The 18,573-nt window shown below is 35.7% G+C and overlaps 1 protein-coding gene across 11 annotated transcripts in view; it reads right to left on the bottom strand.

Moving 5' to 3' along the window:
- Positions 1–18,573, bottom strand: part of LOC127859293 (irregular chiasm C-roughest protein-like) — a 305,644-nt gene that overhangs the window by 67,076 nt on the left and 219,995 nt on the right. The window contains exon 1 of one of the 11 annotated variants that reach the window (XM_052396551.1): positions 13,209–13,346. The exons of the other annotated variants lie outside the window; for them this stretch is intronic. The gene's annotated coding sequence lies outside the window, so the exon portion shown is untranslated. Of the gene's footprint in view, positions 1–13,208; positions 13,347–18,573 lie in introns of those variants that run through there. 11 annotated transcript variants of the gene reach the window in all.

Raw genomic sequence — 18,573 nt, 5'->3', positions numbered from 1 at the left:
GTTTAGCTAATACAATCATGAGATACCACAATCATCCTCATCATCAACGTAGATTAACCCTTTACCATTTGTAGTCCCTTAAAAGTTAAATTTAATTAAAGACCTATCTTACTCAAATTTTACAGGTTTCAATTCAAACTCTTAGATACTGGTCAGATGAGCAGCTAACAGCATAAAACCTGAACAGAATGCGAGTGTATATGTATTTAAAAACAAATGACAATATTATTAATCTTAAAAAGTAAATGTTTTAAATTTAACTCTGGTAAAATCACCAGAATGGGCATCCAAATGGAAATAAACAATATTATATGCAGGAATACAGAACTGGCAAACTTGCCAGGTAATTTTATTCCAACAAAGATTTTCAGTTTTATGACATCTCCATTCTGCTCTTATCTACTGTCAATTCAGTGATGAAATTGGACACATTATAAGCAGCAGACAATGGCAATCATATGGGAGATGCCACTGTTAGATAGGCTGAGATGCCACAGATATTTTGATAATGATTGTGTGGGCATCTTTAGCCATGCAACAGAAATGAATCCTCTTATTCTAGTTATTATAGTCCCTATGTTATTGAGTCAGTATAATTCATTTCAAGATTGTGTTGTATGCAAGCAATTTTCTTCTCGTGTTAAGTAGATGTTTCTTGCCGTTTTCAACAGTATTCCAACCATGCACCAATACAAGAATTGATATACAACATTAAAGCCACTCACTTTGAAATGAAGTACATATTAATCAATACATATAGATGCAATTTGAAAGTGTGCAAAATTGTCATTAAATCTAAAGCCTAGTTAGCAAGTAAATTACTATTTTTTAAATTTTAAAATCGAAAGTAGGATTTATTTACGTACATTTCGACAAACACAATTATTTGTAAGTTTTTAAGCGCAAAAAAACAGATTTCTACCTTGTTACCACCAGATATATTCTAATTGTGATAGATAAAATTAAATGTATAGCCTAGTTAGCAAGTAATTTATTATTTTTCAATTGGTACCTTTTTTATAACCGAAAGTAGGATTTCTAGACTTATATGTCCATTTCGACAAACGCGATTATTTTTAAGTTTTCAAGCGCAAAAGAGACGGATTTCTACCATGTAGCCACCAGACATATTCTAATTGGCAGAGATAAAATATGTTTCTTATTTATTCTTAAATTTACTATGCCATGTATTTTATTTCAAGGTGTGTGGCTTTAAAGTTAATGAACACCTTTTTATTCAATATATCATTACCGGTACATTGTTTTATTTAGTACCGTTATCGAAACTCCATTTAACAAAGCTGTACTAAATCTAAAAATAATAATAGTCCTGATGAATCTCTTTTATTCACAATTTTGCTTTAACTAAAATTATCAATTAAACAATTTTGATACCATAAATACAGTAATCCCAATGGAATTCTCACACTACTATTGTTTTGTCTTCAACAATAATTATATACACAGTTTTTCACTCAAAATAAGTTTATCATCAAAGTAGCCTGATAATCCTCATTCTCAACCCAAGCCTCTGAATTTGTTTTCACATTGGCCAGCAATATCCCCTGGACCCATTTCTCAGCCCCTACTGAGTCCCTGACTGACAGCCCCTCCAGCCCTGGTCTAACACCCGTGACCTCTCTAGGACCCAGGGGGCTCCATCAAGTCTGGTTGTTAATCCCTCATTTGGGCTCCAACCAACTGGCCAGTGACTTGGCAGTGGTCAGTCTGACTCTGACATCTAAGAGAGCTGGAATTAATGGTTTGTCCCTTCTGAGAAATTAAATAGGGTTTAATGGTTGATCTCTTCTGAGCAATGAAATATGGTTTTCTAAGTCAGTGCTGCCATGAAAACCAATGATTGTTGAATATCCATCCAATAACACAAGAATAAAATAAACATGAGCCTTCTCTGGGGAAAAAGGTTTTAACCCTTTACCACTGAGATACATATTTAACCCATTACCACTTAGATACGTATTTAACCCTTTACCACTGAGATACGTATTTAACCCTTTACCACTTAGATACGTATTTAACCCTTTACCACTGAGATACGTATTTAATCCTTTACCACTGAGATACGTATTTAACCCTTTACCACTTAGATACGCATTTAACCCTTTACCACTTAGATACGTATTTAACCCATTACCACTTACAGTACAGCCAAAGCGGCACAAACATAATCCGCGGCTACGCCACGGCCAGATTATTAGTCCGCGGCGGCCGAATCGTGTGTTCACGCGGCGTATCGCCGTGGCATTCGGCATCGATCCGCGCAACGACGCCGAGTCTGTATTAACCTCGCGTACTTTCGCGGAGTAAATCCGCCGCATACGTACGCGGCGGATCGAGTGAAAAGATATCCACCTACATGTACATACATGTATGTGTAGCATAGAATTAATTACGCGCAACTGTTTATGTTTCGTTCGATTATCATTGTTAAATTTGTAATCCGAAACACACTTCCGAATTTTAATGCTAACGCGTCCTTTGGCAAATTCTAGCGTCAAATAAACAGTGCAAAAATATCCTTTGTTTCATAAAAAGCGCGCGAAAATTATGCAGACATGTAGAACGTCGTTTGGAAAGTTTGGGTGTATTTTGTGTTGTATTTACATGAACATCACGTCAGGCGTAAATCGTGTGTTCAGTGGAGAAAAAAAACGCCCATAATAGACGTTATTTCATCATCTCTATAAATAGTAACAAATGCCAAAATGTATTTGATACTTAAGGAAATATCGAGAATGTTTGTGTATCGTAAATATTTACCAGCATTTGCTTTAAAACTGGAATATACGGGATTATCGGGTAATTAGTAGCGATATTAACTGTATAATATGAACAAAATAAAATGTGTATATATACGCATATTCAAACAATAGTTATAATAAGCTGATAATTAACAAAACTACAAATACGTCGTCGCCGTCTTGATTATTGATGTGGCTTCAAACTGCTATTTTTCTCAGCTAATATATAATAGCGGAATCAACATGCAATTAATTTATAAATCAACCATATGCTGGAGCCTTGACCACTTGTATGTGCGAAAACATAATTACGTGACCTTGTTTATGTGTGAAATACATACGCCACGGGCGGGAAACAAACTTTATAATTGGCCAGACACATTAACTACGCTTACATTTATATACTAATACAATCCGCGCACAATAAATTTATTATGATTTTAATTATTATTATAAATGTTCTTTCATAATTTATTAACTACATGTCACTAATAATTTTAAAAAGATTTTTTATTTCATGATGCGAATCGACTCGGCATCATGTCGCGGATCGCGGCATGCCTCGGCGGACAGATGCGAAGTTTCGCGGCGAAATGCTACTTGCCGCCGCATACTGACGCGGCTTCAACGACTGACGCGGCATCGACTCGTTTTGCCTTGCCGCCGCGGATCGCGAAATACGTTTGTTCCGCTTTGGCTGTACTGTAGATACGCATTTAACCCTTTACCACTTAGATACGTATTTAACCCTTTACCACTTAGATACGCATTTAACCCTTTACCACTTAGATACGTATTTTCACACCTTTGTCACGTAATTACACATCGTTGATAACACACAGTAACAACCAAAGTTCATTTCTGTTTTCATCGAGATTTATTTCTGTTAAATAATTTCTAACACAACGCTCCTAATGTTCATGAAGTACAATTTTACAGAGCTGCGGCCTAATGGCCGCCACGTCAAGAAGACGTGACAAATCTCTAATCCCAGACCTCCCGAATGGCTCGACTCGGTCTCAATGGCTCCCCTCAGCATATTTTGATGAGGTATTTATACCAATTTCGTTACGTACTCGCCTAATTCGTGACCCACGCCTGTCATCAAGTATTTGGCGTCAAACGTGTGCATCTTGGCGTTCATGGACAGATGACATATCGTACCACCGGACTTTTCGCCTCTGTACTCGCGGGTCTCCATTTAATTTGACATCTCCAATTTGTATTCACACCTGGAAAACGCATCGGAATGTCGCTTCTTCCCCCTTAATGTACCTACTAATTGTTTATATGCATTTTGGGAGTCACGATTCTTATATTTTTACGCATCGGAATGTCGCTTCTTCCCGCTTAATGTACCTACTAATTGTTTATATGCATTTTGCGAGTCACGATTCTTATATTTTTCTGTTCGTTACATATTACTGAAATATATCTATTATCCTTTCATAAAATAAACTCATAATAATAAAATACATTGCATATACATTTTACTGAAATATACCCATTGTAACCCATTACATTACACCTTTGTAGTTCCTAAAAAATTAATTTTAATGAAAGACTTTTCTTACTAGATTCAAATTTTAAAGGCTTCATTTCCAACTCTTAGATACTGATGAGCAGCAAACAGCAGAAAAACCTGGTTTTATGCTGTTTGCACATAGCCATTTTCACTTTGCTTTGGGGAAAATGGGCCTTACTACATGTGAAAAGTGTCATACTTATCTAACCTATGCAGCCAAAACAGGCTAATCAGGGACAACACTTTCTGTCTAGACAGGATGTTTATTTAGAAGAGACTGCACTGCACAGGCTAATTGGGGGGATGATACTTTACACACATGTGTTAAGCCTTGTTTTTCCAAACAAGGCTCATTTAACGGTGCAGCTTCAGCATAACTTAAGTTGACAATTTTGTTAGAGGAAGTCAAAATATAATCTTTTCTTTCAGGTTTGTTTAAAAAAAATAAGCTTGTAATTTTTTCAAGATAACTGGTCCTAAAGTTCACCAGACAAAACCAGACAAAAGAGTGGTAAATCAACAAATATAATGAGAATAAATCATATCAGTATCATCAAATCAGATCATGAATTGTAATATAATAAATTACTTTATGCAAAATAACACTTTCTATAAACACAAATGTCATTGATAATCCCCCCCCCCCCCACACCCATTAACAAGAATCATCAAATCCAGTTAATAAAACCATTATTCTTGTAATCAGGCTAAAGAGAAACTGCAGTAATTGCTAATTTGTGAAGGCACACACCCCCATGACATCTCACATGAGTGTTATCCAAACACTGGCCCAGCACTGCTGATAAGCCACCCTTCAGTCAGCTGATAAGCCTCTTAAACAATTGTAAGTGTTCTTTGATAGTTGTAATTACCTGTGAATGAGGAATTACACAGGCCAGGGGAACACTAACCTATCTGGTTTTTGCCTAATGGTCATTAAATAAACATTACATGAGGTCTCTGGGGCAGGACTGTTGGCACAGCTCTGATTGGCCATCAAGATATCACGCTTGATTGGAAAGAAGCTGTTAACACTTGTTTGTTACCTGCCTTTGATGTAGAGTACTGTAATGAGAGAATGGGAGGCCTTACTTCTCCCTTGAGGCACAGATGATTAAATCATCATAAACCAAATCATTTACATAACATATATATTGCAAATAGCAGAAGAGCCATTAACAAATATCTGCAAAATGATTACTATTATATGCTGAACACCAATAAAGTTAACAAAAAATCTTTGTTGGTACAAGTGTAACACAGCTAGAAAAATCTCCTCCCACTAGGGGTATTGGGCCCTCCCAGTTGCAAGGCAGAACCTCTACCGGTTGCAAGGCAGAACCTCTACCGCATCCCTATTAAAGCTAGCTACATAACAAGAACATAGATCTTTGTTTACCATATTCAATCAGCGTTTCTAGTCTTTGGGCAGCCTTATAAAAATGTAGTTTAAATGTCCGACTAACCTCCAATCTTTTTACACCAGCAAGTGGAATGCCTCAAGAAATTACTCCCCCCCCCTTCATCTACAAGTTCTATATCAGAGTACAATGTTTGGACTCAGTGGACTTTGTTCCATTCTCTTCAAGTCAGATCCTAGATCTGATGTGTCAATCAAGCACTCATGGCTCTATGAATGTCAGGCACTGTATGTCATCAGCCCAGCTGTGCTGGAGACTCCATGGACAGTGTTGGTGCATACCAACTGTCAACAGCTCAAACATCAAGGCTGGAACCAGCATATTCACTAGTGCACAATGAAAGGTGAGACACTTTCTTTGTCACTCTGACATTTCAAAAAAATCAAAAGATATGGGCTGTGCTCTATGAAAAATGGGGTTTAATGCATGTGCCTAAAGTGTTGTCCCAGATTAGCCTGTGCAGTCCCCACAGGCTAATCAGGGACGACACTTTCGGCTTTTATGATATTTTTCGTTTCAAGAAAGTTTCTTTTTTACCAAAAATCAAGTTTAGCCGGAAAGTGTCGTTCCTGATTAGCCTGTGCAAAATGCACAGTCAAATATGAGACGACACTTTACGCACACGCATTAAACCCCCTTTTTTGCAGAGCGTGGCTCATATATTTGAAGGCGATAACTTCTGTTTTTCTTGCGTTTCCCTCATGCAATATAATCTTTTAGTCACATGATCTTGTAGTGTGATAAGCAAGGAAATCAAACACTAATTATTCGCCTACTTATCCAATTATTAATTAACAAATTTGACAGGTTTGGAAACAATAATTATATCCAGCAATAAAATATTTTCTAAATTTATACTACAGTGGAAATCAAACAATAAAAAGTATTGAATTCATCAATACTACATTAATTAATCAATACACGAAGTTACATCAACTGATCATGAACTTTTTTAATTTTTCACACTGAATTGATTGAGTTTTAATACATAAGTTTGTTCCATCACATGATTCATTGTAATTCTTAGCGAAAGTGTTAGCAAATAACAAACCCTAGGCCAGATTTATTGCAGATTTTCAACATTCATTATTATTCCTTTTCATGCATTTAACTTCAAAGCATCATCAGAAATGTTCGAAAACATTTGGAAGACTTTCAAACAACGCACATTAATATGAGGTCATTATCAAATGACTAAGTTTTGCAGCAATAATAAATGAGATCTGATGAAACAGAAACACTGCCAATCCAGGTGCCGTCATGGCAGACAGCAGAGTGTTGCAAAACTAGCAGGATCAGTCACAACTACGATGCCAAAACTACGCATGAAATGGATTCAAACCCGAAATACAATTTCCTTGATAGATATGTTTTATATCACATTGTCCTGACTGCCAAATTAATGCAATTATGATCGCTATGTTTATCGTAATATCAAATTAGTATATGCTCTATTGATGCGCTAATGCAGGTGCCATTATGGTGTTGCAAACATAGAAGGATCAGTAACAACTAAGATGCCAAAACTTGGAGCAAAATGGATTCACACCCGAAATACAATGTCCTTGCAAATAGATATGTTTTATATCAAATTGTTTTGACTGCCAAATTAATGCAATAATAATCGTCATGTTTATTGTAATATCATATCAATATATGCTCTATTAATGCACTATGGCAGAAGTTCAGGAACAAGTACCAAAGGAACAATTATCATTTACATTCAATGAGTTTGCAAAGGCAAGAGCCCCAATATATTTGTTATTCCTGGAAGATGACCAAACATTTAGGATTATGAGATGCATAATAACACGAACACTACAACTATTAACAGGTTCAAATCTCTGGTGGGTACTGCATATATTTCCACACATCCTAAATTATTAATACAACACAAATCAGCATATTTGCCAATGCTAAGAGTTCATTAATACAATAATTTTAGTTAGATAGCTTATGACAGCAGTGGAATTATTTTAATTTCATGAAACAAATTGTATGTGCTTTTAATGAAGCCAAAGGCATATAGTAATCACATCCATTTTCTTTCCATCCTTCTGCCTTCTTCAGTGGAGAATTGCTCTGCAAGTATTGAAGGGATTCAAATGAAACTTCATATACTGATAGAAGGAAGTGCACACTGCAAGAACCATAACTCTCTTATATGGATGCACACAGTTAAATTTTATATACTATACTACGCTGAGCACAGCATCCATAGTATTACAAAGACAAACAAATCCATAGGTCATATGACAATAATCTACAAGCATCTACGAGTCCAATACAATGTAATGTTGTGATGCAAATGATGATCTGGCCAAGCCTGTTAACTGTTATGATTATCATGTAGTCAGATCAAAGGATCATCACTCCAGAAAAACAGGGCTTAATGCATGTGCATAAAGTGTCGTCCACGCACACTTATCAGGGACAACACTTTCCGCCTTTACTGGATTTACCGTAAGAAAAAAAACTTCCTTTAAACTAAAAATTCTATAAAAGTGGAAAGTGTCATCCCTGATAAGCCTTTAGAGACATGCATTAAGCCCCATTTTCCCAGAGCTTGGCTCAATGATCATCTGCCCAAGCCAGTTAACTGCTGTGATTATCTTGTAGTCAGATCAAAGGACCCCTCCCCAATCCTCCCCTATCTTCACTCTACTGTGGAGATGACTGCAGTCTACAAGGCATTAGGCTATTAGCCTTCAAGGAACACTGCAGATAATGATTTCTATTAAATAACCAGAGCTCTCTGAGAATGAATTGCTTACAAACTTCCCCCATTATTCTGTTTTGATATGATCATTTGTCAATTACACAAAGATTGAAATACTTTTCTCTAAACATGAAACGCAAGAGGACGTATGATGTGGATTTGTTGTCCATGTGTTTGACATCATAAAATTTGGGCAGCTATTAAACAGTCATAATATGAAATATCAATATTTACTTTATTTGCAAATTTATTTCATCTTGCACATCTTCTTATGAATGATTTGACAAATTGATTGTAAATCAATAGATGTAATAACAAGCAATGTTTTCATCCTTGTTGCAGATATTTTATTGCTTTTCACATCAAAGGGCACATTTCAAATTTTTTATATTTTATGTGCCCAGGCTAATCAGGGATGACTTTTTACATACAATTTTCACTAAGCCAGGTTATCCCAGAACGCGACTCATTTTGAACAAGTATGAGCCGAGTTCTGAGATAACTGGGATTAATGAATGTGCGTAAAGTGTCGTCCCAGATTAGCCTGTACAGTCCACAGTCAGGGACGACACTTTCCGCCTAAACTTGATTTTTGGTAAGGAGGGACTTCCTTGAAACTAAAAATACCATAAAACGGAAAGTGTCATCCCTGATTAGCCTGTGCGGACTGCACAGGCTAATCTGGGATGACACTTTACACACATGCATTTAGCCCAGTTTTCTCAGAACGCGGCTCGTATCATTGCACCAACAGGCTATAATCAGGAACAACACTCTCAGCTCTTGTGGAATTTATTGTTTCAAGGAGGACTCTTCCAAACAAAAATCCTGTGGAGGCCAATAGTGTCATAAGCTGCACACTGTTATTTGTGATGACACTGTATGGCATTATGCCCAGTTTTCCCCCAGGACCCTGCTTATATGCAAATGATTGAAGAACTGTGATTTTCCATGAATAACAAGGGACAAAATTGTCACACACAAAAAATTCAATTTGAAAAAAAAAAGTATGATAAAGGGAGACAACTCCAACTGAACTGATAATTCATATTTCCCCCCTTGTTTCAAAATAAATATATTTTTAGTTGTGGCGACCTTGACCTTGGAGATATTGACATAATATTTTCGTGCGACACACCTTCCAATGATGGTGAACAAATGTGCCAAATGATTTTAAAATCTCACAATGAATGACATGGCCCGGACAAGCTCAATTATGGGCATTTTTGACCTTTGAGCTCAATGTGTGACCTTGACCTTGGATATATCAACGTAATTCTTTCAAGCGACACACCGTCTCATGATTGTGAACAAATGTGCCAAATGATTTTAAAATCTCACAATAAACGACAAAGTTATGGCCCCGGAAAAGCTTGTTCCGCCCGCCCGCCGATTTTCCTTCGGAAAACCTGGTTAAAAACAAGGTTATCCCTTTTGGCATCAGAAGAAAAAGGAAAAGGGCTTCTGCAACCAGCATAAAACCAGAACTGCATGCGAGTAACTTGCATGCTGTTCAGGTTTATTGCTGTTTGCTACTCATCTTTATCTTAGGGTTGGAAATAGGTAAGAAAAGTCTTTAATTAAATTTAACTTTCAAAGGGTAGGAACTGAAGCCTTCAAAACTTAAATCTAGTAAGAAAGGTCTTTAATTAAATTTAACTTTCTAAGGGACTACATAGGGTCAAAATGCATCTCTGAGTGGTATAAAGGGATAATCATGTTAACAGTCCTGTCTGGGTCAAAACCCCTTGTTCTACACTAGAAACATCATTACTGTCAATGGTCATCAGCACAAGACAAATGACACCAAACATTATTGGAATGTTATTTTTTCATTATCCCTCTGCCAGAATCCATAACTCAGTTAGGCCACACTTGCCTGCAGACATCTGGAATGTCCTCTGTGTTTTTACATAAATTTTATTACCTGGCCCCACTTTTCTATCAGATCCTTTAACAGTCATTAATGTTGAATCCCATGTTCATATTGCCCCATTAGTGGAAAAAGGTACTATGTGCCTTCTAATGTCAATGTCACGTGGTATCTTTTTGAACCAATCGGGCACTATTTACATTCTGAGAAGATTATCCATGAACCTGGTCCCTATTGTTTACAAGAATCAGTTTCAACTACTCTAAGAGTTTCATGGCTAATAAGAAAATCTCTCATGCCAGAGAAAATCCACAAAATTGTCATAAAGATGATTTTTGTACTGCTTTTTCATAGTAATTAGTATGCATATTGCAAGAAATAATCATTAATTTCATGTGAAATTTAAATGTTCTACGTCACAATTCCGTAAGATTAATGGTTAATGTACTGCTTTTTCATAGTAATTTGTATGCATATTGCAAGAAAAAATCCATAATTTCATGTGAAATTTAAATATGCTATGTCACAATTCCGTAAAATTAATGATTAGTATTTTTGCTGCCGGGGAGAGGTTTTGGATGACCTTATTTTGAAACACATTTGTCTTGGTGCATAACTAATGCCATGTGTCCCTTGTTAATGCATTATAAATACATCATTTATTCTCTTTAAACGCCCTTTGAAAACTTTGAAACCATACTAATGAAGAAGACGCCATGGTTTGCTACAAATCCAGACCAGCAAGTGACAGCATATCTTCTGAATCTCCAATAACAAAGATGAAAGAGTGCATTCACAAGATAATTCCTGCATCTTTCAAGAAATGAAATTAATGGCAGAGTGAACAAAATCATTGACAGACACTTGTGTAAACATGCAAAATCAATTTCGACAACCACCTCAGCATCTCTGATAAAGTCTTCCCAATCACTGAGGGCTTATCAGCTCCATTCATCAACCAAAGACTTGCAGGGAACAAGTAGACTTTGATTTGAGTAAGGAATAGAAATAGACCCATGAGAATTCCCAGTTTGGAACCAACCAGGAGGCTAATTTGAGTGAGGAATGGAACCGGACAACCTGGGAATTTCCAGTTTGGAACCAACCAGGAGGCTAATTTGAGTGAGGAATGGAACTGGACAAGCTGGGATTACTTTTCACAAGTAAGATAAAACACTCAGGGAGTGTGGATGTTGAACAATGTCTTTGGACAATAGTTGTAACATTTTTTTGGCGTAAGCTGTATTAAGCCAGCTTTTCAACCTGACTTGACCTTTGTAAGTGTCCAATAATATTTGAGTAACACCAGAACATTGGAAACATATCCGCGTCTTTGTAACACTGTTTTACTGCATGAAACAATTTTATCTCTAATGAAAAGGCTCAATAGATAGAACAGTTTTACAATCAATTTTCGACATAAATACAGTTTGTGCGTTCACCTTTTATTTTCAGAGAATTACCAGCGCAAAAGCGTTTATACTGAAGGCTATATTCTCATATTTAGTACTTACTTGCATTGCATTTCAACCCGCGAGGTTTCGGGTCAATTCGCGGCCAGTGTGTGAAAGTCAGAGTTTATATACAGTTCATCACCGGAGTTCGCAGAAGGGGTTGCGATCTTTTCATTGAAGGAAAAAATTGGAATCAATGCTATTTTTGTCTGATGGAGTAAATAGTTTGTTTAGTCGCTTTGTCGATATATCAATATTTTAGGCACAGCTGTTCCCTTGGTCGTGTACAGTTGGCGTAAACAAGCCGTCGTTTCAGCAGCAGAATTGTTACCTAACTTTTATGCATCGCATTCCAATCCGCAAGGTATCAAGGTCAGTTTGCGGTCAGTTGCAGAAATCTTTATATAAACGCCGTCTCGTAAACTTTGTGCACTTGAAGTCTGTTTTGATCAGAAAGATACTAAATAAAGATATTCGGCTATATTATTGTGGTATGTCAATCATCGATTTTTAATATGTTTTCAATATTTGCATGATAAGGACCAATTTTGATAAAATTAATTAGAAATATTTATCCATTTAGACCAGTTTATTAAGAATGAGCACAAAAATTCACTATACTATAATTATGCAATTAAATAAGATTCGAGTATTGCCGGCTGACCTATATGCACTCGTTTATTTTCATGTTTCTTGTGTTTTTCTATTCTGTAAATATAGATATCTGAGTAATAATATCACTTAAAGCAAAATAAGCCACGAAATCTGGCGCAAAACCCCGTAATTGATTTGCTTGTGATGTAGCTAAGAACTGCGCAGAAAAAAGGCATCCGCTACTTTTTATCTCATAGAGATAACTTTTGATCGTTCATAAAGATCGACCACAATCAACGCCGTATATCTTTTTTAAAGATATTTCTTGTTATTTATGTTCATGCGAGTCCATATAATTTGAAATAATTTAGTTTTCATAACATTTACTGCAATGCCTCATGATAATAAACGTTGATACTCAGGTTCATAATTTAACAATGTCGAAAGATGAATTTGACATCCAATTGAATAAATACTTGTTCGATAATATATTTCCTGAAAAGATAAGATCTTCAAATATTAATTGACAGTAAACAAAAATGAGAGATGAATACAATACTGTTACATCATGAAGCATGGAAAGGAACCATGCCTTCCCAACCGATCATACATTAGGTTTCACAATTTCCCTAAATGACATTCATTGGGAGCATCTTCATTTGTAAAATAGACCATCTACACTTACTCAGGCATCATGTAAAATAGACCATCTACACTTACTCAGGCATCATGTAAAATAGAACCTCTACACTTACTCAGGCATCATGTAAAATAGAACCTCTACACTTACTCAGGCATCATGTAAAATAGAACCTCTACACTTACTCAGGCATCATGTAAAATAGAACCTCTACACTTACTGGTATCATGATCTGCCATTCAATGAAGCCTCACAGGACCTAAATACACACTACTATTAAGATGAAAACCTTCTTACATGTAAACATTTCACGTCTTATCTTACATTCAATTTCTTGTATATGTACAAAACTTTCTAGTGCACATTTTTTATGTCCAAATATAATAATGTAAAATAAATCTAACAACATGCACTTATGGTTATTTCAATTGTCACAAATTTACAGAATTCACTAATACTGCAATATATTATTATTTTCCATGATTAACATGTTTAGTTTTGGGAATCCTACTTGATTGCATAATGGCATAATTATCAATGAAGAACACTCATCCTGCATGGGTTATCTCTTTCTCAAGAGAACTTGCACATGGATTGTATTATGTGCTGATAAACATTTAAACAGAAGAAATTACAAAGAATTATAAGAATTCTTGTCAGGGAATGAGAAATGCAACAAAAGTTGACTCACTGATATCTCAAGACAAGAAACATTGTGCACATGCATGTCTCTATCAATGGTGTAATGTTACCCATGATGCATTTTCCAGACACACATTGCATGCTTCTTTCTTCCAGACATTTCAGGTAGACAGGGTAACAGTTAACAGGGTTTATAAAACATAATCACATGAAGCCTTGGATCTCAGCTATCAGATGTTTAACATTTGATTCATGCAATATTTTAATCAATCATGGATCATATTATAAGATTTGTTGTTGTCTACATCATTCATGTTTCTTCACCAGTGATGCAGTTTTTATAATGGATATATGGAATATAAAACGTAATAAGAGCCCAGCATCAGCAACAAATAAAATTGCAGCAACAAATAAAATTGAGCCACATTCTGCAAAAACAGGGATTGAATTTGATGCATGCACTTAACATGTCATCCCACATTGGCCTGAGCAGTCCACACAGGCCAATCAAAGACAACACTTTCCCCTTTAATGGAATTTTTCTTTTAAGGAATTAAGTGGATTGTTTTAAAGTGAAAATCCAGTCTAGGCAGAAAGTGTTTACCCCGTGCGGACTGCAAGGCTTATCTAGGACAAAACTTAATGCACGGGGTTTCCCAGCAATGAATGCTTGATTAAATTCTCTACAACCTCGAAGCAATAATTATCCAAATGTTTGAAGTGTTACGAAGAAATGTTTGCTTCCGCAAGGCAAAACAGAATTTTGTTGAAACCTTGCAATTGCTTGCAATACAATGTCAGCCCTTATAGTTTCAGTCCAAGTTGTACGTCCTCATGTCTCTATCAACCAATCTCCATCAAACTACTTATGTCACCCAATCTGACACATGGGTCTTCACTCTAATACAGATATGTCCATATAGGAATTTATCCAAGCACTTGATGACCAGGTTTCCACGCTACATCTCATTCTGCTGATGAGATTACTGCAGCTCAGTGTCCATCAGGATTTACTGTTAAGTATCTACTGCTAATAGCTGGCTTCATTTAAGAAATCAATTGCATCCCTAATTGCGCAGCTCACCAAACCAAAATCCAATACTTGGTGATTCTAAATTTGATATCAGAAACCCTGGAGTACTAAAATCACTACAATCCAATTTAAGTATCAACCCTTGTCAAATTTTTTTACATCTTTGCAGAATATCCTCAATTTATTACTGTTATTTATAAAGCCAGTAAATACAATCAAAGTTAAATTATTTTCAAAACAAAAACATACTTTACATAAAGTAGTAGGAATAAATCAGAAACAATAAGGGACAAAATTGTCACAAAACCAGATTTTCAACTCAAATTGTGACCTTGACCTTGGAGATATTGACGTAATTCTTTCATGTGACACACCGTCCAATGATGGTGAACAAACGTGCCAAATGATCATAAAATCTCACAATGATTGACATAGTTATGGCTCGGACAAGCTCATTTATGGCCATTTTTGACATTTGAACTCAAAGTGTGACCTTGACCTTGGAGATATTGACGTAATTCTTGCTTGCAACACACGGCCCAATGATGGTGAACAAATGTGCCAAATGATTTTAAAATCTCACAATGAACGACATAGTTATGGCCCGGACAAGCTTGTTCCCCCCGCCCGCCGACATTCACCAATCTAATAACCATTTTTTTCCTTCAGAAAACCTGGTTAAAAATAGAATGCAATGAGTGCAAAGTGTTTCCGTCTATTTCTTTATAGAACTAATTCAAGTACAACAGGCATGTACAGTTTTGCAAAATCCATCAAATTCTGTTCAGGTTTTATATGCTGTTTGCTGCTCATCAATATCTAAGGGTTTGAAATGAAGCCTTTACATCTTGCATTTAGTAAGAAAGGTCTTAAATTCAATTTAACCTTCTTAGGAACAACACATGCGTAAAAATACGTATCTAAGTGGAAAAGGGTTAACGCAATAAATTAGCATAACACTATTTTTAGGTACCCCTGGTATGTCCGCCTTAAACTTCAGGCACCCCAACACTATGCTCTGAAACAGCCTTGGAAGGGTAATGTGTATTGACATAAACTTGGGTCATTGGAATGTCATTGAAACAAGCAAACTCATTGAATTGATATTCAAAAAAATTTTCTTGCTTGCAACACACGGCCCAATGATGGCGAAAAAATTAATTTTGTAAAAGACGAGCGGAAGTAATGATAGAAAACACCAATTCTATATCCCTTCGCAATTGGCGCCAGATAACTATGATGAAGTGTTAAATGGAACCATAAGGCCATCCTTAAAAATTATTTTGTTTGGCATAACCTGACCGACCCACTAAAAGCGGCCCAACTGAATTTTTTTTGCTCGCCGAAACTTCTTTCCGCTAAATTTTTCCTTTCCGCTTTTTATCCTTTCTGGTTATTTGCGTCATTTATTTGAATGCTCTTTCAGGAGCAAGGATATCAAGAATAGCAATGAACAAAACGCGTACCGGTATTTATTTGAGTCGCCTATTTATTTGACATATGCGATTAATTAGACTTTTAATACAATCAAACCGCTCCTGTTTTTCCTGTATCCCTTTAATTAAAATACGCTCCTGTCGTTCAGGATAGTTTGGGAGTAAAAAAACAAATTAATAATTATCACCGTTAAATTCAATTCGGCAATCAGCAGAGATGTGTAATATTATCGCCACATAACTAATTATTTAATTATCACTCTTTAATTCAGATCGGTAAATATTCGGTAGAAAAATAAAAAGTGGTCAGCTTAGAAATATTTATTGACGGGTATTGTCACGTTTTTGTTTCATTCGCTTATCTCTTTATACGTCTTTCCGACCGGTCGCTATTTTGGAGGCAGACTGCAAATTAAATGTGTATTCAAATTATACTACATCTGCGCATGAATGACCCAATATTATCCGAAAGCTCCACCCGTTGTCATGTTTCATTCGACAACGTCATGTCATGTGTAAGCAAGCTCAATGCTGATTGGCCAGCTACTATGTGCACTTCATTAACAATAAGGTCAAGCGATGTTTAATCGGGTACAGACAGAGGTTCGTTAACTGTTCCAATTGCGAACACTTTCATTGAAACAAAGAGACAAATATAGAAAACCAGTCAGGATTAAAATGGAGGATGTTTTCAACGAAATTTTACAAGATTTTCGCATTTTCGCAATTTAGATTTTTCTTGAGCCAAATTCTCAATATTTTCGCAAATGACTCAAATTGCAAACGACAGCGCAAGCACTGCGGACGTGTTATTATTGAACTAAATGCTCACTATTACAGGGCTCGCGCTGTCTTTCGCCATTTGCTAAAGTATAGCGAGTTCACGCTGGGTATGCAGATACTTTGTTAACAGATGGCACTTCGATACCAGATAACAACAAAAGTCACGCGCGAGAGGTAAGTTCATCAGTTTTTTTGAAAGTTATATCATAAAGATTAGCTTTTAGACAAGGCGCATGGTCAAGTTTATAAATGGTGTAACCTTTTCTATTTCAATGAAAAACATCATGGAAGAATGGTAGATTTTCCCCCCAAAAAATAGAAAATTCAGTCGGAAAACAGCATAAACTGGATGAAAAGTAAACATTTCAACAAAATAAAACTACTAAGAAATATTGCAAGAAATTGTTTGATATTCCAGCATGTAGAGTTATCATTGTGCTTCAAATACTGAAATTTTTATAGTATTCAATGAAATGTAAACGAAGATAGAGCATGCTTTAATATGTGGTATTCATGAACTTGTGGATACTTTGATTCCCGATATAGGGCACATCGGATTTCGGTTTACAGAGACTTTCATCAAATTGGGCACTCTGATAACCGAGTTTTATCTTCTACATGAAATGCATTTATGTGTATTCTGGCTATTCTTGCCAAACATTTTGAAGTACGAATCAATTTGCATTATTAAGCCCGACCCATTGGGAATCTATGCATAACGTAATTACATACACATATAATATTAATTATATAAATTAATAGTAATAAGATTTTTGAAAATGAACAACACCATTGGTTATATTTAACAAGTGCAAATGTTAAATAAGATTCAAATGCTTATTTCTGAAGTTATATATTTCAAGTGACGACCGAAAATAATTGTCTAAATAATAAACTTGTTTTTAAAAGGTAAATTGAGATTAAGAGAATTGAAAATACAACAGATCATGTGGATCAACACAACTGTGTTCAATTGAACTTATAGCAGGACTCTAGATAAGGGGAGGAAGGGGTCTTAAAGCGGCCAATACACCTCATAAAATCCTTTGCCATTGGTGCTCATTAGAATCGCATCATGAAGACGATACTAATGCGTAGCCACAAAATTGAAAAGAGATTGGAAAACTCCATTTATATTGAACTCTGCTTATAGGAAGCACTTTCCTTTCCCTTTTATTATCATATTCCAAAGGGATAAGAACATGTTTCGGTAATTTGTTTTTAATTTACGTCAGTACATACATTTTTATTTATTGCCTGCTTACTATAGCAGTATTCCACAGCGAATTATGCATTTCTGATTCAGTAAATACAGTGTGTTATATCTGATAAAAAGTGTCGAGTTATCTGGAATCGACGTGCCAATTGTCTTTGAGATGATCGGTAAAAGAAGTGTCCATGAAAATTTGGCATCCGACTCTTAAAACATTTGAATTTCATCAAATACGTTATTCGACTAAAATTTAACATGTTGTTACATTAATGGCATTATTGATCTTTTATTTCGATTAGTTGGCACGTTCTTGATTTATTTCCAAGTATTTTTATTTTGTTGAAATGCGTACTGATCATCGAGTTCATGACGATTATCGATGAAATTTTATCCCTTTTTTTATAATCCACTGTTTTTTTCATGACTTTCTTGCTCCGCAATACGAAGTACTATACCATTAATCAACCAAACAATGTTA

This window comes from Dreissena polymorpha, chromosome 15 (genome assembly GCF_020536995.1).
Source record: "Dreissena polymorpha isolate Duluth1 chromosome 15, UMN_Dpol_1.0, whole genome shotgun sequence".
Classification (NCBI taxonomy): Eukaryota; Metazoa; Mollusca; class Bivalvia; order Myida; family Dreissenidae; genus Dreissena; species Dreissena polymorpha.
This window is presented reverse-complemented; position numbering and strand designations above follow the sequence as displayed.